Consider the following 23,917-nt stretch of genomic DNA (forward strand, 5'->3'; position numbering starts at 1 on the left):
GTGCAGCATATAAGAACTTGAACTTACAAGTCTGGGGACTCCTTGGGGCCACCTGCTTTGCTGGTTCTCATGTTCTTTCACCTGATGAAGCAAAGTCTGGAAACTATACAGCAAAGTTAACCATAAACTATTATTTACTAGGGTGGAACTTAATGTCACTTGTTGAATAATAAAATCAGTTTAGAGTGTTTCTAATACAGACAGGTGGAGAAGGCAATGGCACCCCACTCCAGTACTCTTGCCTGGAAAATTCCATGGATGGAGGAGCCTGGTAGGCTGCAGTCCATGGGGTCGCTAAGAGTCGGATACGACTGAGCAACTTCACTTTCAATTTTCACTTTCATGCATTGGAGAAGGAAATGGCAACCCACTCCAGTGTTCTTGCCTGGAGAATCCCATGGACAGAGGAGCCTGGTGGGCTGCCGTCTATGGGGTCGCACAGAGTCAGACATGACTGAAGCTACTTAGCAGCAATGCAGATAGGAGGGAGAGTTGTCTTTTGGTATCTGGTTTGAGGTCTATTTTGAAAGAAGAAGTTCTCAGAAGTCAAATAGAAAATTGCACCCATATTTGTGGTGTTTGGGGTGAAAACCTTTAGTCGAAACCACAGTCTCAGTTCTTCATGGAGAATATATCATTTAGAAGCCTTTAAGTACTACTTAGTTTAAGTTCATTATTTATTTTGAAATGTATTGGCTTACCATGGGTATTGTAATTTTGCTAATTTATTCCAAGTCTAGGAGGATCTAAACCTACTGTCCTATTCTCAGACCAAAAAGACATATTATCTATTCTAGGTACTTATATTTATTTGTCTAATTTTCTTTTTTTGGCCTCACTGCACAGCATGTGGGATCTTAATTTCCTGACCAGGGGTTGAACCCACATCCCCTGCATTGGAAGCTTGGACTCTTAACCACTAGACCATCAGGGAAATCCTAGGTATTTATATTTAAAATGTACACTTAATCATCTTTTAGGGCTTTCCACATAGCTCACTGGTAAAGAATCCACCTGCTGAGTAGGAAACATGGGTTCAATCCCTGGGTTGAAAAGATCCCTTGAAGAAGGAAATGACAACTCATTCCAGTATTCATGCCTGGGAAATCCCATGGAAAGAGGAGCCTGCCAGGCTATAGTCCATGGGGTCTGCAAAGAGTCAGACACAACTTAGCAACTAAACAAGGACTACAAACATCTTTTGCACTATTATGTATTATAGTTTGAGTGGACACTGGTTTTTTTTTGGTAAATATTACAATTTTTGAATAGACAAAGCAAGTAGAAACTACTTTTATGGCTTTATGTTTTCTTGATGTGGAAAAATGGGAAAAACTATGGGAGAGTTCTCCCTGCTCCATTTCTCAATGGCTACAATTTTGTACCTGGAAATTCATCTCTTTGCATTAAAACTTTTCTCCCAGGAGTGATGCTAGATCTACCTCTGTTAGCCCTTGGTTTACCTGTATGTGTGACTAAGTCTATCTGAAAAGGCCTTTAGAGGAATGGGTCAGTGGTGGATGGGTATTTTTTTTGAAAGGTGATTGGGCCTCCTTGTGTGCATGAATTAAAATTACTATCTTTTTCTCCTGCTAATTTGTCTTGTGTACAAACTTTATTATTAGTCCAACTGCAGAACTCAAGAGGCATCGAGGGGGAGGTCTCGCCTTGCCCACAGGACCAGCCCTTTGTGTGCCCTTCTCTCTCTCACGTGGCTCTCCTGTGATGCTCTTTATGCTGCCCTGTACTCTGTGAAGAACACTCTTACCAACTCTCATGATTAAGAGTAGTCATCTCTGTAGCTATACAGGAAGAGCACAGACACCCTGCAAGAGGAGGGAGAAGACAGGACCAGAATAATGGGTAAAGAGCAGAGCTGATGAATTATTTTTAGAACACTTAACTCTAGGAGTTCTGTGTAATCAAAAACAAGATAGAAGGCTAGTCACCAAAAACATTTCAGTGGATGAAAACATGAACAACTGGCATTCTGACAAGGGGACATAAAACATAGGAGTTACCTGGGTGATTAAAATGATAACTGGGATAGCTGCTGAAAAAAAAGAAAAAAAGAGCATCTCATGACATTTAATTTCCTCTGTGGGATCTCAGCATTATCAAGTAGAATAGCCACTGATGCATTTTGCTTTCCAAAACTGGCCAAAGAAATTCTCATTTTTTAAATAAATGATGTTCAGTGAAGCCTCTGGCTTTCTAGATCATGGCTGCATGGCTATATTGGGAGAGCTGTTTATGCTCTGATCATGAATTACCTTGATATAAAAATGAGCAGAAAAAAATAGGCAGGACTTACTTTATCTCAGGAGTCTCACATTTTCTATTGATTTGTTCATGATTTAGCTGAGGGATTTGAGGGGCTGAATGTTAGACTCAAGATCTGATGTAAGTAGCATCAAGAGTTAGGAAGGGAAGGGAATCTGCCCCAGGAGGAAGATGGGGGTGAGGTCAGGAGGTAAGTGATGCTCACACATAAGAAGGGTGGGGTGATGCATTTAGAAACCTCTTAGTCCCACTGGTAAAAATTTAACTTGGACTTATCACTTATGGCAAAAGATTAAATATACCAAAGAGCATTTTCTGTTGTTAAGCCATGCAATCTAATAAAAGGGAAACCAAGGGAAAAAATAACCCCAACCCCTTCAATAACATTTTCCCCCATTCTTGGACAAGGATGGTGCTTCCAGAAAGTAGTAATATTCACAGCTATAGGTGACATAGCTGAGGTGAGAAATCTCATTGGAACACTTCTCTGTCTACTCTTTGCCCAACTACTTCTTCGGAATTTTTAAAGACCAAACTCGTGAGTACCTTCCGCTAGGACACGCCCCCTTCCCCAGCCTTCCCTGGTTACAGGCCTCCATCCTCCCGGAGGGTCCTGCATTCCTCGGTCATTGCACTTGTAATCGTTGGTTCAAGCGCCAGGTGGCTGAGATGGGGCCTGATGACTCGTGTGTGCTTGATCACTGCTCCATAAAAGTTTACTGAATGAATGGATGAGTGGATGAGTGAATGAGGAGGAGAGGAGGCCAAGAGATACAGAGGTAAGTTTGAGTTCTAAACTTTGATGCCTTTTGAGAACAAGGGCTATGCTTCATGCACAGTACCAGGCCTGACACATTAGTCTTGTTCAATGTTCTGAATTCACTGTCCTTCAATATTTGAGGATGAAGCTGTTCAGCAGATTAAATAAGACTTGTATAAGAACGGTTTACCACTTCGAACCACCGTGCCTTCATAACAATTTTTGTATCAGCTCATTCGGTTTTTGGTGGAAATAGAGTATTTTTCTAAGATGTGAGATTGGCATGTTTAATAAAATGGATAGAGCAAAGAACAGCTTATGTTTGGATGAGAATGAAGAGCCCAGCTGATCCTGTGTAGAGTCCACATGAGAAGGGAGATTAGAAAGACAATTGCGGGGACTTCCCTCGTGGTCCAGTGGTAAGACTTCGCCTTCCAATGCCGGGGATTCGGGTTCAGCCCCTGGTTAGGGAGCTAAGATTCTACATGTCTCATGGTCAAAAAACAAAAACATAAAACAAAAGCAATATTGGAACAAGTTCAGTAAAGACTTTAAAATCTGGCCCACGTTAAAAAAAAAAAAAAAAAAAACCTTATAACAAAAAGAAAAATAAAATCTAAAAAATAAAAATTAATACAATGACAATTGTGGAAATCCCTAATAGCCTGCCAAGGCTAAGTAGTTTGCACTCTGACCTGTAGGCAAAGGGAAACCATAGAAGACTTTTAAGTTATGAAATAACAAGAATGCATATATACAGTAAAAGCAAGTTTTTAAAGGAAGCTTTGAGTCTATTATTTGTTTGAAATATATCTTTAAATCACTGGACTTTAGGGTTTATTGGTAATCACAGTCTATTTTACCCCAAGTAGTAGCTCAGTGCCTGGAATGTTGAAGAAACTCAGTCGATGTGAATGCATGAATAACATCCAAAAATTAGTCACCACAAAAAAATAAATCCAAGGAATAATGTTATAAGTATTTTTAGACCAAAAAAAATAGACCAGGTAGAAAACACCGGCTCAGTTGGGCAAGGTAAAGATAACTAGATTAGTGATCTATCAAGCCAGAAGAGAAAGGATTAGGAATAGGAGTTAGCAAATATTTTCTGTAAAAAGTCAAAGAGCAAATAGTAAAGCTTTGCAAGTCACGTACAATGTCTGTTGCATTTGCTCTCTGTTTGGATTTTGTTTTGTTTTTTGCAATCATTTCAAAATGTAAAAATATTCTTAGCTCAATGACTGTATTAAAAACAGGCTACATGCTGGATTTGGTCATAACCTCTGTTCTCAAGATTTTAGCTACTAGTAACATTATTCCTTTAAAAAACCTAATTATCAGTTTTAAAATGGGTCACAGTAAATTCAAATTTTGATAGTAACCATTTTAGTTTTACTGAAATCCACACTAGTAACTTTATGAAAGCCTAACCACTTCAGGGATAGAACCTCAAGTAGGAAACAAGGAAGCAAGAGAAATGTCAGTCTTTTTAAGGGTCTTTGTGGAGAAGGAGAAGCAGACAGAAATGGAAGGAAAAAGAAAAAGCAGCAGCAGAAACAAAAACAAAGGAACCCAGGACTACTTACTAAGAATTCTTGAGTGTTTATTTACAAAAGAAAACAAGGAATTATTCTCTCAGGGTACATTCTGACCTGAAAAAATATATATCCTTATTCTTTTGATGCTGTCAGTGCACTCCCGTTTTTAGAATCAGGGAGCATATTTGTACAAGAAGCTGTTTTATGATGAGGTATTTTTAGCTCTATTTTGTCAAATCAGCTCTGATGGAAGGTGAATCACAGAAGTCTATAAATCTGTCCCAATAACCAATTCCAACTCCCTAACTTATTTCGTAAGGATAGTAGATGGCACAAGCAGCCTAGTCCCTGTCCGAGCCTTGTTATAAGAAGTGGGTTCATTGATGGCAGTGTTTTGGAAGATGCTATATGCAAGAGAGGAAGTATTTTTGCTAATGACCTTAATGACCCTTCTTGGACTAGTTATTTAAGGAAAATAAACCAGCATCGTGATATGCTGTGTCTCAGATGTATTGTGCATCTGGTTTCTTCCTCTCATCTTATTTTGAATATCCTAAATATGATTCTGGATTCAGTTGACACTTCAGGTAGCGTTGATGCTTTGAAAAATGTTTCTCTGGTCCAAGGACTGACACAAGGAACAATGCAGTGAAATGATCCAAAAGGAGGCTGAAAATTGTCGTTGAGAAAGAAGGTGACAGTGGTCTTGAGGGATTCAAGTCTCACAGACGCTACTGGATTCTTTCTTAAGCTCAGAAAGTTTTGAATGGAGTCAGGTGATGACATTTCAGAAAGCATTCAGCCCAAAGAACAGATTTTGATCATCACAAGGAACATGAGAGAAAAAAAGTGGAGGAGAAATATTCAGAGGAAAAAACAAAACAAAAGCAAAAAACAACACCCTGCTTTGGATATGCTCCATCCTGGACTCATGTGCCATAGACACTGGTGAGTCTAATCCTTTTCTGAATTGCTCACGTGCAGGTGTTTGTGTAAATACATCATTGGTCCACCTGGCCTTTTGCTCTGTTAAGAGAGAAATCATAAAAAAATCCAAGAATCTGAGTGCTCATCTATCCTTCAAGTATCCAAGCAGAGACTATTATTCTAAAATGCCCTAAACCAGTAAGAATCAAGAAAGATTTACCATGATAGTTCTTAAGAAAAATAGCAGAGGATTGTTGCAGGGTGGTTGGGGGGCATGTGGGAGATGTTCTTGAGCAGAAGGGAAAATGTGGGGAAAAAAGCATAATAAAAGCAGAAGTTTCAGAAGAGCTGCTAGTAACGGTCCTCCCTAGCTCTGCTTCTTGCTTGCACCATCTGCCCTTTCTCCAGCTGTATCCCAGGATGCGTCACTTTTTTTTTACATTGTACATCTTATATATGAATTTTAAATCATGCTGGATTAAAGAAGCCAAATAAACTAGGCTGCATCTGTGCATGATCAATCATGTCTGACTCTGTGATCCAACAAACTGTAGCCTACCAGGCTCCTCAGTCCATGGGATTCTCCAGGCAAGCATACTGGATTGGGTTACCATTTCCTCCTCCAGAGGATCTTCCCTACCCAGGAATCAAACCCGGGTCTCCTGCACTGGCAGGCAGATTCTTTACCACTGAGCCACCTGGGAATCAAAACCTGGCTGAGATGTGGCTAAAGATATGAAGACCAAAGGAAAGAATCATTAGAAGTCCATGAAACTGAGGGCGATCTTCCTAGAAGCTGTGAAAGACACAGAAAGAGGTCGTTACTCCTGTTTTGGGGGAAGATACCCCTTAGGATTTGGACACCGGAGTTTATGTAAGTATAAATGTACTACTTAGTACATTCCAGATACCAATCAATAACTCAGTTCAGTTTTCTCAATTTATCGGTTTACAAATGAGGTGAGTAAGGCCCAGAAAGGTTCAGTAACTTGCCCAGAGTCACACAGCCAGTAAGTGACAGAGCCAGAATTTAAACATCTGGGTCCCCCTGGGAACCTCGGAGTTGATTCCAAGGTTCGTTTAAGCTGAAGACATTTGAAATTCAACAGATGCAGAAAGAAGTCTTCTCGGAGATTCCCTTATCTGACCCAAAGCAGAGATTTCTGAGAAATGAAGATGGTCATAAATCCTCTCTAAGGGGTAATTTTTACTCTCCAAAGTAAACTTAAACCAGATCCCTCTTTGGGGGAGATTTGTCATCCTGAAGAAGACGGAAAACACTACTCATACCTGTGTAGACAAACATTATTGTAAAATTTGTCTCCTGTTTTTCTAAAAATCCATTTGTCTTCCTAAAGATGCCTATGTGTTGTGTTCTGCCCTTAGAATCATCTCTCCCCTTCCCTTTCCTGTGCTAACTTAGGTGTACACAAAGCCTTGAATTGTAGCCATTTAACACACCAGCTACTTCTTTTCTAGCCTCCTGTGTGCAGTATGAATTCCCCTTTCCTCCTGCCAATCTCTTTTGCCACTTTCATTGGCAGCCTCCTGTTATGAAACCTAAGAAAGAAGAGAAACAAGATTTCCATTTGCTACAAAACCCAGGCATTTGGGGCTACAGAATCCATGCTCTAAACCAAGGTTTCTCAACCTCAGCACAGCTGACAATTGGACCGGACAGTTCTTTGCTGAGGACTGTCCTCTCCTGGGGGCCATCCTGTGCACTGTACGATTTTGGCAGCATCCCTGGCTTCTACCCATTAGAGGCCAGTAGTATTCACCAGCCCCACCCACCCACCCCACCGTGACAACCAAAGTCGTCTCCAGGCATTGCTAAACGTCGCCCTGGTAAAGATGCTTTGCTCATTATGCTGCCTCTCCTTGCTGTGGGGCTCCATTTTCTGGGAAGCCATTCCTTTGGGTTTTTTTTTTTTTTTTTGCTATGCTATGTGGCTTGCAGGATCTTAATTCCCTGATAACTCCACTAGGGATTGAACCCAGGTCCCAACAGTGAAAGCCTGGAATCCTAACCACTAGACCATCAGGGAACTGGGAAGCCTTTCCTGATTCTCCTCTGTCAAGGTTGATATTTATTGAGATATTACTACGTGCTTGTAGCTCTGTTGGTAAAGAATCTGCCTGCAATGCAGGAGACCTGGGTTCAATTATTGGGTCAGGAAGATCCCCTGGAGAAGGAAATGGCAACCCACTCCAGTATTCTTGCCTGGAGAATCCCAAGAACAGAGGAGCCTGACAGGCTACAGTCCATGGGGTCACAAAAGTCAGACACGACTTAGCGACAAAACCACCACCACCATGTGCTAGGTGATGCCTGGCTTTTTACAGGTACTTGCTTGTTTCATCCTCACAAGGAACCTGTGTGGAAGATCTTATTATTACTTATTTCTGTAAAAGAGAAAATGAACTCAACCCCGGAAAGATCGTGCCCAAAGTCACAGGAGCCCTGAAGCTGGGATCCACCCAAGGGTCTGTCCAGCTTGTGTGCTCTTAACCACCCACTGTCTTATATCGTCAGACCCTGTTTATAGCTTGACCTCCTCCACTCGTCTGAGTCTCTGAGAGTAGGGACCAGCGTGTCCCCAACACCCACCCACCGCACAGCACTCAGTTCAATGTTTCTTAAGTGAGTAAACAAGAAACAGTAGATGAAGAGCTTCCCGGCTCCAAAGAGGGACATTGTGTAAACCACACACAAGTTTCCCACACAGGAGAGGTTGCCATGCCAGTTGCAAGAGTGTCCAAGACCTCACTGGACTCAGAAGTCAGAATAGTTTGTTAGAAAAACTTCAGAAATAATACTGAATGTGAGTCTGCATTGTTTCCCTGTTTTAAGGAATCTCTTTAAAATTAATTCAAAGGACCCGAGAGAGAGGAACTCAAAGAGATGGCACATTCTTTCTCAAAAGAAATAACATGACAGGCCTTCAGGATTAAATCACTTCATCCCCTAATGGTCACATACATGTGTGTGTGTGCACTCAGTCGTGTCTGACTCTGCAACCCCATGGACTGTGGCCCACCAGGCTCCTCTGCCCATACAACTTTCCAGGCAAGAATACTGGAGTGGGTTGCCATTTCCTTCTCCAGGGGATCTTCCCAACCAGGGGATCTAACTGGTGTCTTCCACATTGTTAGGCAGACTCTTGACCACTGAGCCACCAGGGAAGCCCTGAAGTTTTACAGGTAAATGTTGTTTAATAAAATGCAGCAAGGAGTTGTAATTTCTTCCCTCCCAGAAGTGAAATGTGTTCTCACATATCAGCATCGCAGCCCTTTAAGGGCTGCTGAGATGGAAACTGGGACGTGAAGCCAGGCCTGTCACCCAATGCTTTGTCCCAAGTTTTGTCTCCTCACTCTTCTCCAAGCCTCTACCTGCTGCCTTCTGCCCTTGACAAGCCCAAGGAAAGAATGTTAGCCTTGGCATCACAATTGACTCGAGTCTTGGTTCTGCCACTTACTAGATAAGGAACGTTAAGTAAATATTTCTCTGGTTGGTGTCTTTATCTGTACAATGGGTAAGGTTCCACGATCTTTTTCTCAGAGTGCTGTTGTAGAGTTACATAATAAAAGAATCTATTATATTTTGAAGAATGATTTTCCTGTTTCCCTCCGTTGGGGTTTTTGAAAGTGGCTGCTGGACAGTGTTTTCCAGGCAGCTATCTGAGGGCCTTTGTGAAAGTCTGTGTTTCTTTCTGGGCTGTTCTATTTTGGGGGTCACTCCCCCTCCCAGACGCTGTCAGCACCGCTGGGGAGGCACAGAACCACTCGTGGGGGCGTTAATCCAGATAAGGTCACACTGGGTTCCCTCCCGTCCCCAGCACTCGGCAGTCCCCAAGCTAAGGGAAATGTGGTCGGTGGCCTTGAGGGATGAAAGGAAACAACCCCGGAGTGTGTGAGGAAGGGTCAGTGGAGAAGCAGGGAGGCGCGGGCCAGGGGCGTTTGCAGGGAAGATTTTGACCCTGTGGTTGGGGTTGAACCACAGTGGCGCATGCGCATTCGGGTTTTGTTCTGTTTTAAGCCCAAGATCTCTGGGTAACTTCTCCATCATTAACTTGATTCCGGAGCTAAATGCTCTTGTTTGGGCAAAGTTGGTTTTGCTGTAGGTAGGAACTTTCCTCTAACCCTGTCCCTACTTTGTGACCTATGTCATTCAGCATGGACTAAGGCTGTATTCGATTGGTGTGTGTGTGTGTGTTTTAATAATTTTTTCTTGGAGTACAAAACAAGGAAAAAAAATGCATGCTTAGTCATGTCTGACTCTTTGCGACCCCATGGACTGTGGCCCGCCAGGCTCCTTTGCCCATAGAATTTTTCAAGCAAGAAAAATGGAGTGGGTTGCCATTCCCTCTTTCAGGGAATCTTCTCGATCCAGGGATCAAACCCACATTTCTTGTGTCTCCTGCATTGGCAGATGGGTTCTTTACCAGTAGGACCACCTGGAAAGCCGTCTTGGAGTATAGCTGATTTATATACTGTTTTAGTTTCAGGTGTGTTGAACATGAATCTGTTACACACACACACACACACACACACGTCTATATCCACTCCTTTTTGGATTCTTTTTCATATAGGCCCTTACGGAGTGTTGAGGAGAGTTCCCTGTGCTATACAGTAGGTTCTTATTAGTTACTCATTTTTTCTATAGTAGTGTGTATATGTTGATCCCAATCTTCCAATTTATCCCTCCTCCCCCCTTAGTCCCTGGTCACCATAAGTTTATTTTCTACCTCTGTAACTCCATTACAGTTTTGTAGATAAGTTCATTATTCAGTAGACAACCTTATTTTAATTTATTAAAAATGAGATTCTACAACCTCTGTGAGTGTCTGACTCTAAACATGACATTCTGTTTGAATGTGAGACGTTAGAGCAGAAGGAAATGGGCCAGTGGGGTCTTTGTTTCTGAAGAGATGGGCAAAGAGCTCTGAGGACAGCTGGAATTATGAAAATGATTTTCCTGATTTTACATGATTTCCTGATTTTCTTGTTTTTCTCAACAGAAGTTAAAGAACTTATTTACATTATCACTCTTTTCTCATGGTTAAGACTTTTAGAATCTTGACAAAGCTTTCTACATTGTGGTTTCTCAGGAAATATGGAGAAAATTGTTTATTCTGTAGAAGATGATAAAAGGTGTTTGCATTCATATACAGGCATTTCCCAAAGTCACACAGTATCTAACCAGGACTTGGGAAGGAGTCATTTCTCCTCAAGCAAAGACTCTTTCAATGAATAAAGAAGATGTGGTAAATATCTACAATGGACTGTTTGGTTGTTGCTGTTTTTCAGTCATGTCCGACTCTTTTGTATCCCCACGGACTGTAAAATTCCAGGCTCCTCTATTCATGGGATTTCCCAGGCAAGAATACTGGAGTGGGTTGCCATTTCCTTCTCCAGGGGATCTTCCTGACCCAGGGATCAAACCTGCATATCCTGCATTGGCAGGGAGACTCTTTACCACTGGGCCACCTGGGAAGCCCCAAAATTCAGTTCAGTTCAGTTGCTCAGTCGTGTCCGACTCTTTGCGACCCCATGAACTGCAGCACACCAGGCCTCCCTGTCCATCACCAACTCCCGGAGTCCACCCAAACCCATGTCCATTGAGTTGGTGATGCCATCCAACCATCTCATCCTCTGTCGTCCCCTTTTCCTCCTGCTCTCAATCTTTCCCAGCATCAGGGTCTTTTCAAATGAGTCAGCTCTTCGCATCAGGTGGCCAAAGTATTGGAGTTTCAGCTTCAACATCAGTCCTTCCAATGAACACCCAGGACTGATCTTCAGAATGGACTGGTTGGATCTCCTCGCAGTGCAAGGGATGCTCGAGAGTCTTCTCCAACACCACAGTTCAAAAGCATCAATTCTTCAGCACTCAGCTTTCTTTATAGTCCAACTCTCACATCCATACATGACCACTGGAAAAACCATAGCCTTGACTAGACGGACCTTTAATGGCAAAGTAAAGTCTCTACTTTTTAATATGCTGTCTAGGTTGGTCATAACTTTCCTTCCAAGGAGTAAGCGTCTTTTAATTTCATGGCTATTACTCAGCCGTAAAAAGAAATGAAATAAAGCCTTTTGAAGTGACATGGTAGAAATTAGAGATGACCATACTAAGTGAAGTGTCAGTCAGAGAAAGACAAATATGATATTATTTATATGAGAAATCTTTAAAAATTCTACAAACGAACTTATTTGCAAAGCATAAATAGACCCACAGACATCAAAAACAAATTTATGGTTACAAAGAGGAAATGAGGTGGAGGGATAAATTAGGAGTTTGGGATTAACAGATATACACTACTATATACAAAATAGAAAAACAACAAGGACCTCCTATATAGCACAAGGAACTATATTCAATATCTTGTAATAACCTATAAGGGAAAAGACTCTGAAAATTATACATATATATGTGTATATATGTTCCATAAATTTTTTCAGTTATATAGCTGAATCACACTTCTCTATACCAGAAACTAACAACATTGTAAATCAACTATACTTCAATTTAAAAAAAAAGAAAGACTCTTTCTTCCCAGTAGAACATTCACTGTTACTGTCCTCAACTCTTTCTCCTCCAGGTACCAGGAGCCTTGAAACACATTAGCTTTTTATTTGCACACCCTGGATTTTAGAATCACCATCCACTGGAAAAAGTAAAGAAGGGAACACTGTGAGAAACGGTGTCACCGGGATTAAGTGGCTGTGTCAGAGAGAGGTTTACTGGCTCTTATTTCTCCCAGCCTTGTCTGGACATTGGTGACCCCAGTGAAGTCTAGGAACGGACCTGGGTTTATCACCGCCTCTCATTCCGTGGACTGTGACTCATTAGCAAGCCTGAAATCGCTTGGCTCCACGACTCCTCTGGACCGAGACTGTGGACTTAAAACTGAGGTTCCCATCACCTCACCTGGACTAAGATACTGCCGCCATTTCATTTTAGATGCCCCAATTTCTATAGCTCTGAGAGAGCTTTCCAACCTGGGGTTTGTGTGTCCACTGGTTGTCAAATTCATGTAGAGATTGACGACTACATTTTAAAAATAATGAAGGAGACCTCCTTGGTGGTCCAAAGGTTAAGACTTCACCTTCCTGGTGAGGGAACTCAGATCCCACACAGCTCCTGGCCAAAAAACCAAATCATAAAACAGAAGTGATATTGTAACAGACTCAATAATGACTTTAAAAATGATCCACATCAAAAACATTTTTAAAGAAAAATAAGAATAATGAAGGGGACTTCACTGGTGGTCCCGTGGTTAAGAGTCCACGCTTCCATTGCAGGGGACAAGGGTTGGACACTAAGATCCCCGGTTGGAAACTAAGATCCTGCAGCCAAAAGAAAGGGAAAAAGAAAGAAAGGATGAAAGAAAGAAACAGAGTACAATGAATCGAAAAAAGAAATACAGGCGTGCACTACCTGTAACAAGGAAGTCATTATTTTATGAAAATTTTGTTTCAGTTTATACACTTCAATTGTGGGTCTCAATATAAACAGGTTTTAAACATCAAGTGGAAGGGGGTAGAAAATGCAATAGCAGGCCCAAAGAGGCTCCCCAAGCCCTCTCTCAAACATATAGTCTTCTGTATTATAGGCTGGAGGTGGGTGATAGGGTGGAGGTTATAAGAATAGTTTTGCTAGTTTGTACCTATGTAAATAATATGTCTCTGTGTGTGTGGGCACAGAGTCACTCAGTCGTGTCTCTCTTTGTGACCTCGTGGACTATAGGCCACCAGGCTCCTTTGTCCATGGTATTTTCCAGGCAGGAATACTGGAGTGGGTTGCCATTTACTACTCCAGGGGATACTCCCGATTTAGGGATTGAACCCACGTTTCTTGAGTCTCCTGCATCGGTAGGTGGATTCTTTACCACTGTCTAGTACCTTGCTTTAGAATGTAGGGCTCTATCTCTCCTTTTATTCTGAGTTGGGGCTTTTGATGCATTTGGAAAGACAAATGGAAAATGGAAAACAAGCACTATGCCAGGCACTGGCAACCAGGGTCCCAATTCCCTAACTTCCCAATAACTGCTTTCTACACAGTGGGAGCCCCCAGAGTGGCCTCTGGAAAGCTGAAAAGGAAAATGTCAGATAAGAGCAGCTGTTCATCAGTCCCCACCTACAACTGTCCTTCTCGTGGTCCAGACCAGAATTTGGAATTTATTTAAGGAAGTCAAGTTAACACAAACGGGTAGAGGTATTGCCATCAACTCTCCAAAAGACCACTGGAAAAATCTATTGATCAAGCAAAGCCAAGTTTATTGGACACACTGAGATGAAGGGGAACTTCACGTTGGCAGAGTCTTACCATGTCCCAGAGGGGAGGCCCCCCAAGGTTATTTGTAGCATTTGTTGCTGGGTAGGGTTTGGGGAGTCAAGGGATTTCAGGCGGGTCTTTCAAGGCAGGGGACTGATTGTGAACTGCAAAAGTTTCTGGCATCACATATTTTGGGTTGGTAGGTACAAGTGTCTTGAAGTGAATCTAGAAAAGGAACTACCGTTTGGTCAGTGAGAGGTTTGCTCAGGGGAGCCCTCTATTGTTTCAATAGGGGAACTGCTTCTCCGTTTCAGCAAACTTTTGCGCTGTGCTGTGTTGTGCAGTCGTGTCCGACTCTTTGCGACCCCATGGACTACATAGTCCATGGAATTCTCCAGGCAAGAATACTGGAATGGGTAGCTATGCCCTCCTGCAGGGGATCTTCCTGACTCAGAGATCGAACCTAGGTCTCCTGCATTGCAGGTGGATTCTTTACTGTCCAAGCCACCAGGGAAGCCCTATTTTGGTGTGTGTGAGCTTTAATAGCTGTGCTGTGTCACTCAGCAAACTCTGGACAAACATGTTTACAGGAATTTCCTTACACAATCAAATTATTTGTTAAGAGGCTCATTTTCCTGGGCAAGAATTTTCTAGAATAAATAGTTAAGTCACGTTCATTTATGAATGAAAGGGCCTACTTGTCTTGGTGTTGAGAAGCTGCTAAAACAGGATTTCTAGACATAAATAACTGATGAATTTTTATTTGTTTTTTTCTTTTTATTGGAGTACAGTTGCTTTACAACATTGTGTATTTGTGAATTTTTAATAGTTAATTCCCATTCTGTCTAGTGTTTTGGGAAAGAATCGGAGTCAATGGTATATTGTTAGATACCACTGTACCCAGTGTTTAAAAATCAGGTGGGGGAATGTGTGAAAGGAAAAAAGTGCTTTAAATTGGGATTAGGTTGTTGAATTTTCTTGAAATTTGTTAGCTTTGAAAATTTCCAAGGGAGAATAAGGAAAGTGCACACAGAGGCAGAAATTGGGAGTGATGCAGCCACAAACCAAGGAACGCCAACATCCCTCAAAGCTGAAGAGGCAAGGAGCAGATGCTCCCCTGCCGTCCCGGGAGGGGTATGGCTGTGCTAAAACCTTGCTTCAGACGCAGTGATGTGTTGTGGACTTCCGCTCACCATCGCTACGAGAGAATACATTTGTCTCGTTTGAAGCCCCCGAGCTTGTGTTCATTTGTTATTGCAGCCATTGGAAACTAATACAGGGAGTGAAAGGGGGCATTTCTTCTCATGTTTTCTTTCACAGGGAGAAGAACCTTTTCTCTGAAAACCCACTGTACACCTCCCCTCAGGTCCTGTGAACTAAGTTCCAGCTTCAAGGATGCTGAAAAAGAAGCGTCTGGCATTTTTCAGTTCAGTCACTCTGTCATATCCTACTCTTTGCGACCCCATGGACTGCAGCACGCCAGGCCTACCTGTCCATCACTAACTCCCCGAGTTTACTCAAACTCATGTCCATTGAATCAGTGATGCCATCCAACCATCTCATCCTCTGTGTCCCCTTCTCCTCCTGCCTTCAATCTTTCCCAGCATCAGGGTCTTTTCAAATGAGTCAGTTCTTTGCATCAGGTGGCCAAAGTATTGGAGTTTCAGCTTTAGCATCAGTCCTTCCAATGAACACTCAGGACTTATTTCCTTTAGGATGGACTGGTTGGATCTCCTTGCAGTCCAAGGGACTCTCAAGAGTCTTCTCCAACACCACAGTTCAAAAGCATCAATTCTTCAGCACTCAGTTTTTTTATAGTCCAATTCTGACATCCATACGTGACCGCTGGAAAAACCACAGCCTTGACTAGATGGACCTTTGTTGGCAAAATAATGTCTCTGCTTTTTAAGATGCTGTCTAGGTTGGTCATAACTTTTCTCCCAAGAAGTAAGTGTCTTTTAATTTCCTGGCTGCAGTCACCATCTCCAGTGATTTTGGAGCCCCAAAAAATAGTCTGTCACTATTTCCACTGTTTCCCCATCTATTTGCCATGAAGTGATGGGACTGGATGCCATGATCTTAGTTTTCTGAATGTTGAGTTTTAAGCCAACTTTTTCACTCTCCTCTTTCACTTTCATCAAGAGACTCTTTAGTTCTTTTTCACTTTCTGCCATAAGGGTGGTGTCATCTGCATATCTAAGTTATTGATATTTCTTCCAGCAATCTCGATTCCAGCTTGTGCTTCATCCAACCCAGCGTTTCTCATGATGTACTCTGCATATATGTTAAATAAGCAGGGTGACAATATACAGCCTTGATGTACTCCTTTCCTGATTTGGAACCAGTCTGTTGTTTCATATCCAGTTCTAACTGTTGCTTCCTGACCTGCATACATTTCTGTCTACAAATATATAGATAGATAGAGTAACAGTTTTGGGAAAAGCAAACCATGGCATCTACCGTGTGACATAGTGGCCATGTCACAGACAGCAGGAGGGAGATGGAAATGGACTGGCCAAATCCTAGAGCCCAACACTGGTACCTGGATTCAAACACTGCACTCTTCAAGTGAATGATTTCACCAGCATCTGGGTATCACTGTCTTTCTTACTGAGTGAGTCAGTGGATCCCTACATTCTTCCTTGGCAGCATCTGGCCACTTTTCCCAGGGTGAGCTCTTACCCAGCTGTGGCTTGGCTGACCTTCCCAAGTAGCTCCCAGCCAGGGAAATCCATCTTGAGGTAGGTGAGTTTCCTTAGCAACACTCAGCCACAGCATTCCATGTTCTGACTCTTGGTTCTGCCTTCCCAGAGGCTGTCCACAGACAAGTGAGGTGAGCTCTCAGCTTTCTACACCTCTGTGGATGGGCTTTCCTGCAATTCCCGGCTGTCATCTCTGGGACCCTCCTGGTGGATATTCACCAACTGACTTTTCATTGAGGTGGGAGAAATCTTTCTTCTTGCATTCAGGGTTTAGTGTTTGTGTGACTGTTTGGCTCTCCTTTATGCTAGCTAAGTTGGCTGAAGCCTTGACAGCCTTGGAATAACTCATTTTCTCCTTCAAAGACAGGGAGAAGTGCTTGCCAGGAGACCTCTCTACTTAGGGCATTCATCCTTCAAATCTGACCAGTGGTTCTACCCCCAAGTACATGTATTTTCTTTTTGCTTCATTAATTTTAGAAATGTGGAAGGTTTGGGGTTTGGCTCACAGAACATTATAAAACACAAAGTTCTGTCATCTGGAAATTGCCTTTTTTGATACTTTCAAAATAACTAAATGGAAAAAGAACCCACACCGAGACCACCAGGTAATGTAATGGCTCTTTGCCCAAAAAACATTTGGAGGCAAATGCTTCTGCTGACCCACAACTCGGGACTAGTGGGGCTTTAAATCTATTGCTTGTGGGATTGTAACTCTCCTACTGGGCTGTTAATCTGATTGTTTATTAAAGCTCTGCTGACTTGTGCATTTAATGGGTTTCTCCAGCACAGCCAAGGTTCTTCAGAGAGTAAGTGCCATGTGACTCCAGGCTTTTAATGGAAACTGACAATATATCACAGGGGATGAAGACCTTGAAGGCTTCAAACAGAAGATGGATGAGGGTCTCTTAGCAGCTCATTTCAAGACAAGTTCAGGAGCTCCGTGTTGAGTTAACTGATTAGGTCTTTGCTGAGCAGGAAAACATTTGTCATTCTGATTCCGTTTACCCACCTTGCAACTAGAATTCTTTAGCAGTGGCCCCAAGTCCTTAAATTCCTTCATCACACTGGGAGACATGGCAAGGACTGGAAGAAGCAGCCAAGAAAAATAGTTCGTGGAGACCAAGCATCCCTGAGAAGGTGACTGAGGTGGAAAAACAGTACAAGAAGCAGAAAATACCCAATGAAATGGATAGAATGGGCCCCAGGTGGAATTTCACCAAGGCTTAAACACAGTTTTGGAGCTACTGTCTTCTTTAAGGATTTCCCCCTTTCTTCCATCCATCCAGACTCTCATGTACCTACATAAGCATGCTCTTCACTTGTCAGAATCACACCTACTTTCTGCTTAGACCCATCTTTTTTTAACATCTCTGTCCTCCATGTAGAAACATCCACATCCTATCTTTGTGTGTTTAGACTCAATGCTTTCAATCCAATAAATGAAGTTGAGCCACACATAGCTAAGGGGAGCTATCATGTTCTGGAGTGATACTCTCTGATAAAAATAGAGTGAGAGCCATTTGTATAATTGTAAAATTTCTAGTGACCATACTACAATAAATGAAAAGAAACAAGCTAAATTACTGTTAGGATATATTTTCTTTTATCCCAACATATACAAAATACGTTCATTTCAACATATCTCACCGGTCACATTTCAACTGCTTTGTGGTCATGGGTGGCTAGTGGCTATTGCACCTCTAGAGTCAGTCTTGTGGCTGTGTTATCAGTACTTTAGTAAATCTCATGACAACATGTTCAGCCAAGACTTGACATTTCCAGGCAGGAGTGTGGACTGAATATTTTATATTAGGTATGTCCTTCCTGGGCCCTTAAACTTTGCATATTGCCTGACTAATATCTACAGACATGTCTCTCTCTTTTTAATATATAATTTTATTTATGGATTTCTGGCTGTGCTGGGTCTTCGTTGCTGTGCAGGCTTTTTCTCTAGTTGTGGTGTGTGGGCTTCTCACAGTGGTGGTTTCTCTTACTGCAGAGCACAGGCTCTAGGGTGCATGGGCTTCAGGAGCTGTGGTGCACAGGTTTAGTTGCCCCACAGCATGTGGGGTCTTCCTGGGCCACGGATAAAACCCATATCCCCTGCACTGGTGGTGAATTCTTTACCACTGAGCCACCAGGGAAGCCCATATATGTCTCTTATGATCCTAATATATCACTTTGGGGAATTCTTAGAGGCAGAATCATGAAAAAGTCTTATAATAAATATATTGCTGTAGGCAGAGCCTATGGTCAATACTGTAAAAACTTTGGAAATTCAAGTCTGATATTACACACAGTTGTATCAATAGACTTATCTCCATTTTTCTATTTCTTATCTTTTTCAGAGGCTTTGCCTTTTTTCTGCTCCCACCTTCCCCTTTCCACTTTTAGTGCTTCTTTGACATTATCATAGAGCCTTGAATATGCAGGGCTCTTTTCACTGTCAGTTCTTTTCACTGTTAAATGTACTAAATTAATGCAAGTACAAATGGAACATATAAAGCTCACACAATTTTTCTCCCCATTTATCCTAAGAAATGGAATATTTCTTGCCAAATCAGTAAACAAAGAATGTTATAGTCATCAGTGATTGTAGCCATCACTGATGGTGAGTTGGTGAACCCTGAGGAAACTCAGAAAGGAATACCTGCCATCTAGCAGCCATTAGACTGTAGCCACTCCCTACGGTGAGCCCTGAGGAAACTCAGGATGTGAAAACAGGATACTGGCTCCAGATAGCTGAGGTGCATATCAAAGGAGGGCTTCCCAGGCGACACTTCCCTGGTGGCTCAGCTAGTAAAGAATCTGCCTGCAGTGCAGGAGACCCTGGTTCGATTCCTGGGTTGGGAAGATCCCCTGGAGAAGGGATAAGTTACCCACTCTTATATTCTTGGTCTTCCCTGGTGACTCAGATGGTGAAGAATCCACCTGAAATGTGGGAGATCTGGGTTTGATCCCTGGGTTGGGAAGATCCCCTGGAGAAGAATCAGAAATATCCCCACTCCCGTATTCTTGCCTGGGGAATTCCATGGACAGAGGAGCCTGGAGGGCTGCAGTCCACAGGGCCGCAAAGAGTCAGACACAACTGAGTGACTTTCACTTTCACTTTTCCCCAGGTGACCCTCGTTTAAAGAATCTGCCTGCCAATGCAGGAGACTCAAGAGATGCAGGTTCTATTCATGGGTCAGGAAGATACCCTGGAGGAGGGCATGGCAACCCACTCCAGTATTCTTGCCTGGAGAGTCCCATGGATAGAGGAGCCTGGAAGGCTATGGTCCATAGTGTTGCATAGAGTTGGATATGACTGAAGTGACTTAGCATGTATATCAAAGGAAAGATTTCAGTGAGCCAAGATTCTTGCATCTCCCCATACATAGAAAAGCACTAAATTCCTTAAGTTAGAATACCTGGTTTTCCTTTAATTAGCAATAATCTTTTGATGTTCAGATTCCTGGCCTTTGTTTCAAAACTTCTATATAATCTCTCCGCCTCACCTCCTTGGAGCCATTCTCTCAGGGTTATTTAAGATGCTGCCTCTCAGACTTGAAGTCCTAAAGCTTCCTGCTGAATAAAACATAGCTCTCAACTTTGAGGTTTTGAATATTTTTTAAGTCTACCATACCATCTACAATAAGTTATTCAATATGGAAGAAGACAAAATTTCAAATCTTGGATTGATAGAGTGATACAGAAGTTGTGACCTTCACCAAAATTTTTGTCCTAAATTTTCAGATATTTGTGTTCTGGAGTATTGAAACAGGTATCTGTTAGGCATATTTTCAACTGCAAATAATAAAGTACTCATAGAGGTTTCTTTCTCTTAGATGGCAAGAAGCTTGCTGGCATCGGTTCTGCTCTTTGACAGTGTCTTCAAGAACACAGAGTCTTTCCATTCCACCATCCTTAGGGTTTTGGGATTCAACCACATGCTTGTTACTTCATGCATGCAAGTAGCAGACACTGAATCCTTCATCAGGAAAAGAAGAGATTCTTATCAGAAGACATGAAGCTTTCTAAGAACTATGTGCCCTGGGTACCTCCAGCTACAAGAGAGATTGGAGAAATGTGTGTTTAGATTTTTGGCATCTAAAATGGAAGAGAGAGGAGATTTGAGTTTGTGAACAAATAAAACAGCCTCCTTATGGTTCTCTGATAGCTGGTATAGTAGATAAGGTACAGAAGACTCTCAAGATGTAAAACAATAATCTAAGCATTTTACAGATGTCATTTAATTTGATCCTCACAACAACTCTGACATACATCTCCCAGTATTATCCTTTCTTTTTTAGTAACGAAAACTAGATCTTAGGGAGATAAATTGATTTACCCAAATTATATGGGAATACTCTTGTAGTCCCACCTTCATCATCTCCAAATAACTTACCTGATGGCCATGTAGGTCCCCTTCTACATAACTTACCATACTTATTGATATTTCACTCAATGAAGGCAGAGTGTGAGAGAGGAAGGAGTCAGAGGTCATTTCTTAGTTTCTGACTTGAGAAGTCAAAATGTGCATGTGCATTTGTGCTCAGTTGCTCAGTCTTGTCCAACTCTTTTGTGAGCTCATGTACTATAGCCCACCAGGCTCCTCTGTCCATGGGATTCTCCAGGCAAAAATACTGGAGTGGGTTGCCATGCCATCCTCCAGGGGATCTTTCTGACACAAGGATCAAACCTGCATCTCCAGGGTCTCCTGTGTTGGCAGGTGGATTCTTTACCACTGGTTCCACCTGGGAAGCCCCAGAGAGAAGTCTCGATGGGTTGGTCTATTTCCCGAGACAGGAAGAGTGGTGTTTGACAGACACTATGGAAGTTCTGGGGCTCCCCAGGTGGCACTAGTAGTAAAGAGCCCACCTGCCAATGCTGGAGACATAAGAGATGTGGGTTTGATTCCTGGGTCAGAGAGATCCCCTGGAGGAGGGCATGGCAGCCCACTCAAGTATCCTTGCCTGGAGAATCCCCATGAGCAGAGGAGCCTGGTGGGCTACAGTCACAGCAAAGAGTCGGACATGATTGAAGGGACGGCCTGCATGCATGCACCTGTCTGTCATTCAAGTGGCTGTGGGTAATATGTATAAGAAATGTGGAGTTGTTTCATAGTCAGAATTGACATGGCTTCTAACGAGGTGATCAGAAATCAGTATCACCTTTCTAGATTTTTTCTTAAGAAATAAGAAAATAAATAGTTCTTGTCATGGCAGTCTGAACACAAGTTGGGAAAAAATTCCCAGACGCAGAGTATTGCAGAAAGGAGTGAGTTTATTAAGAACAAAGAGCAGAGATAATGTGGGCACTGAGAACACAGTGGACTGGCCTCCTGACAGGCCAGGGCGAGTCGACAGGACACTGATAAAACAGCAGCCAGGCTCAACTTTTCACGTAGCCAATTTTTATAACTTCAAGACAAAATTCCTGTTGGAAGGTTAGCATTAGGTGATTGGTTAGGACACTAAAGGGTGAGCACTGAGGTAGGCATTTTTGTCTAAGTTAGGGGCAGAAAGCCTGCTGGTGATGATTGGGGGGTTTTCGGCAAAGGGGCTCAGTCAGTTTCAGAGGTGCCCGTGGTTCTGGGTTCCTCTTCCGTGGTCTTGGTACAAGTCCTTGCACTTGTGATCTTGTGACAGGACTCCATAGTTCTTCCAGGGATCTGTAAGAAATGCAGAGATGACTGTTGGCTCAGACTCACTCCTTTCCCACTCACCTGCCCTGTGGTAGGTAGCTTCTAAAGTGGACCCTGATGACACCCACATCCTCTTGTAGTCATCCCACCCCCCCCACCGCCCCATCTTGAGTAGTCTGAACCTTGGTGACTCACTCCTGATCAATAGAACAATGGGAAAGATGATGGGATGTCATGCTGATGACTGGGTTACAGGAGATTGCCACCTCTGTCTTGTAAGCAGACTGTATTTGCCTCCTTGGCCTTCATGGTTGGCTCAAGTAAATGGACTTGTTGGAGAGGCCAGTGTGGCAAGGGACTGAGAGTGGTCTCTGACAGCAGCCAGCAGACTGTGGAGGCCCTTTAGTCCAGCCGCCCATAAGGAACAGCATTCTAACAATAACCTGAGTGAGCTTGAATGTGATCTTTCCTCAGTCAAGCTTTCAGATGAGACCACCTGACCCAGCCTTGTGAGTAGCCCCGAAGTAGCTAAGCTGGGTTCTCGACCCACAGAAATGAAACCATACATGTGAGTTGCTCAAACCACTAACGTCGTGGTAACTTATTAAGTGGAAATAGACAACAAATACAAACACCCCAAGTGGGTTTAGCTGTGAGAGTAGGGACCAGTGCATGTCACAGTTGACTGGAGCACATGCTTACCTAATAAGAAATAAGAGAGTGTAGACTGTCTCAGTGATTCGGAAAGACAGCAGACAGGCTGCTCATATATGGAAATAAATTACCCAGATGTCCAATTAAAACCAGGACTGGGAATTGAAGTTCACAGGAGAAATGAGAAATCCCTAAGAGGGATGCAGCTATATTTGGGCCAGACTCTCCACAGGAGCAGCTGGCATATGAACTAGGCTGAGCTTTGCTTTGAAGAAGGCTCTGAGTCTCAGGGGGTAGAAACACTGACTATAACCATATAGTTAAAAGCTTTAGACAGGGTTGAGAAAGCCAGGTAATCATCAGGAGAAGTCTCAGGGTAAGTAGATTTTCCTTTACTGGAATCCCTAAAAAAATAGGAATAAAATAAATAAAATGTACTTATTTATTTGGCACTGGTTCTTGATTGTGTCATGTAATACCTTCAACCTTCATCACTGCATGCAAGATCTTTAGTTGCAGCGTGCTAACTCCTTGCTTCAGCAAGTGGGATCTGATTCACTGACCAGGGATGAAATCCGGGCCCCCTGCACTGGGAGTGCAGAGTGTAAGCCAGTCCCAAAGAATAATCTTAAATTGTTAAATAGCAAGAATTTGAATTGATGATCACAAAAACTCAGTATTTCTGTCCTGTGAGCAATTTTCTTTCTTTCCTCCTCTCCTATCTTGTCACCATAACTGTTATAGCTTGGTGTGCTAGTCAACCTAGGCTGCCATAACAAAATTCTACAAGCTGGGTGGCTTAGACAATGGAAATTTATTTTGTCTTAGTTTTGAAGGCTGAAATTCCCAGGTCAAGGTGCCAGCAGGGTTCAGTTCTGGTGGGAGCTCTCTTCTTTGCTTAAAAATGGCCACCTTCTTGATGTGTGCTCGTATGGCCTTTTCTGTGTGTGGGAAGAGACAGAGATCTCTGGTGTGTCTTCCTCTTCTTATAAAGACACCAGTCCTATCAGATTAAGGCCCCATTCTCTTGACCTTATTGAATATTAATTATCTTTGTAAAACCCCCACCATTAAATACACTCACATAAGGCTTCTACATATGGATTGTGGAGGGGACACATTTCTGTCCATAACACTTTCCAACTACTA

At 42.6% G+C, this 23,917-nt stretch overlaps 1 long non-coding RNA gene across 1 annotated transcript; it reads left to right on the forward strand.

Moving 5' to 3' along the window:
- The first annotated feature begins 16,591 nt into the window (after positions 1 to 16,591).
- Positions 16,592 to 20,641, forward strand: LOC139178880 (uncharacterized). The gene is made up of 2 exons (XR_011563310.1): positions 16,592 to 16,726; positions 20,316 to 20,641. It is a non-coding gene; the product is annotated as an uncharacterized lncRNA (long non-coding RNA).
- Positions 20,642 to 23,917: the final 3,276 nt, after the last annotated feature.

The sequence above is a fragment of the Bos indicus genome, chromosome 23, assembly GCF_029378745.1.
Source record: "Bos indicus isolate NIAB-ARS_2022 breed Sahiwal x Tharparkar chromosome 23, NIAB-ARS_B.indTharparkar_mat_pri_1.0, whole genome shotgun sequence".
Taxonomy (NCBI): Eukaryota; Metazoa; Chordata; class Mammalia; order Artiodactyla; family Bovidae; genus Bos; species Bos indicus.